The sequence below is a fragment of the Clupea harengus genome, unplaced genomic scaffold, assembly GCF_900700415.2.
Source record: "Clupea harengus unplaced genomic scaffold, Ch_v2.0.2, whole genome shotgun sequence".
Lineage (NCBI taxonomy): Eukaryota > Metazoa > Chordata > Actinopteri > Clupeiformes > Clupeidae > Clupea > Clupea harengus.
Window position 1 is genome coordinate 7,501 of NW_024879817.1, and position 2,500 is coordinate 10,000.

At 43.9% G+C, this 2,500-nt stretch overlaps 1 long non-coding RNA gene across 1 annotated transcript in view; it reads left to right on the top strand.

The window, feature by feature from the left end:
* The first annotated feature begins 48 nt into the window (after positions 1–48).
* Positions 49–2,500, top strand: part of LOC122130442 — a 59,350-nt gene continuing 56,898 nt past the window's right edge. The window contains exon 1 of the long non-coding RNA XR_006151883.1: positions 49–347. This is a non-coding gene — a long non-coding RNA (uncharacterized LOC122130442). The remainder of the gene's footprint in view (positions 348–2,500) is intronic.

A 2,500-nucleotide genomic window follows, 5' to 3' on the forward strand; every position in this document is an offset into this window, starting at 1 on the left:
CGCCTCGTTGACGGACACGACGAACGCATAGCTTTTGCGTAGATGTGTTGGACATGAAGGCGTTGCGCTTTGCAGCGCTTGTCCGCGCATACCGCCGGTGGTGGTGAAGGATGCGGACTCTGACGCTGTGTTCGCTCCTCTCCTCTCCTCTCCTCAGTGGAGCATCTGCTTCCCGAAGAGGACAGTCCACTGCGCCACTCGCCCTCGTCAGAGACTCCAGCGCAGAGGGATTTGTGATCCACGCCAGTGAAATAAGACCAGATGTATACAGCCTGTGGTGAAAACAGCAGGATGCACATGGATATTTGAAAAACTGACACTTACAGGAAAGAACAACGTCCAGTACGGTGAGTTCGTTTACTTTTCTTTGTAAAAGTGCTGGTTAACAGGTTACCTTGCTTTATTTAATTGTGAAGTAGATAACGCTATTTATTTTATGCACTTTGCGTTCGTAACATACTTGACACAACAAACTGGATGCGTAGCTTGACCTAATGTACTTTTCATGAAAAACGGGAAGGTATTTGAATATATATATTGCTAAAAGAAATAAACTCCAGACCTTTGCGTTTTAGTTCAGAAGACTGACACATAGCATATGCTCGATTGACGACGTGCTGTGCATTTTCACAAGCGGATTGTAGAGACTAGGCACCCGCAGCGCAATTCCCAGCGAACTTCAGAAGCCCGCTGTCAGGCATCGAGGGGGGGAATGTGCTGTCATTGTGGCCAATCATGAGATTCTGAGCTAATTGATAGGAGGGGAGCACCTGTTACCATTCATTTACAGACCGCAGGTCACCGGACTTGCCTGGGTGGCCGAGGCAATGTGGGATACCTGTATTTGAATTGTTTTATTTATTTATAAACGGTGTCTTATATTGTAGGACACCAATATGATAAACCATGAACACATCTCAACATCTGAAAAGCTTATAGCCTCTGACTCAAAAAATGGCAACAAAACAACAAATGGAATATATTTAATGAGTGATTTTATGTGCGTCTATTGTGGAGACATTATTCAGTTGCACTGATTTGAGCGTGTACGTAGTCTCAATTGTATCGAGTCATTATTTGTCTCACTCAGTGGACATCTACTCTTCCCTTGTAAGCTAATAGTTTTGCAGTCATTGACTGAAAAGGTTGACCTGATAATCTACTTGCTAAATTGGATAATTCACATAACATCTTACTGCAGAAGGACACACTGTCCCACGTTTTCACTGCGGGTTTGGACTAGACTAGTGACCTTTTCGTTGAAAGCAGAATGTAATGAATGTTTTGTATGTGGGCAACTGGCATTTGATGGTTGCATCGGTCCGCAAGACCTGCCTCTATTTCTGACGCCGGTACTTTCTATCCCATTTGTGGAGTCATGAGCGAAGTCACGCAAGAGACTGTATTTTTTCCCTTTATGGTGCGCCTACAGATTAATATAACAGCCTACTATGCAAGCAGGGTATTGCAAGTAAAATAAATCAGATGAAAGTACGGAGTTTTACTTTAGTTCATGGATTCCAGTATATTCGAACTTCAATTTTCGCTCGCTCGTGCTTTGTCCGGAAAATTGAATTGGATTTTAGCCGATTTTAGTTCGAAAACGGAGATTTGATTTGTTTATGCAGTTAGGCCCAAATGAAATAAACACACAGACTAAGGAATCAGGCAAACATCAACGACAAAAATAATCAATTCATTGATTAACTGGTTGTATGTGTGAGAGAGAGAGAGAGAAAGAGAGATGTGGCGGCTAGATTTGTGTGCGCTGTTTCTCCTTGCTTTCGGTAGCCTAAGCAGGTTAGCTGGGTCAATTTGAAATGTTAATCCCGCGCTAATCTCCGGTTTTCATCATTTTCGGGGTAATTTCAGGAATCCATTTATTTTGGACAGCTTCTCTTAGACTGCATCTCACAGGTGTCCAGCGGCTCTGTGCCTTATGATAGATGTAGAGTACGTCCAAGATCATGAGATATAACGCTTTGTGCATGTTGTCGGTTTATTCGCCCCATCCACTAAGACTAGTTCAGTATGATCATATCAGTGAAGCCAGTGTGGAGTGAGAAGAGCATTATGCAAATGAATGTCATTAAATGCAGGTCCGTTTTTTAGCCATGAATTAAGTTCAATAATGTGTGTGTGGGTGTGTTTGTGTGTGTGTGTGTATGTGTGTGTGTGCGTGCGTTTTGTCATATGTTTGTGTGTGTGTGTGTGTGTGTGTGTGTGTGGGCATGACCATATGCCCACAATGATGTCCCTAGAGGTTTTTTTTTTTGGTCTGTTTTTTTTTGGCAAGGCAGACCGAAGTAGTGCAGAGTGATGGGAAATGATCGCCCAGTAGATGCCAGGCCGCCCCTGTGCCAGTGTGTCTCATCTGAGTGGCAGTAGGGACTGCTTTTGACGGGTGCCATCTGCACTGGCAACCAATACTCCACATAAGGGAGTAGCACCCAACCCTTGTATCACCCCCCCACCCCCCCCCAAATCTTATCTCTTCTCC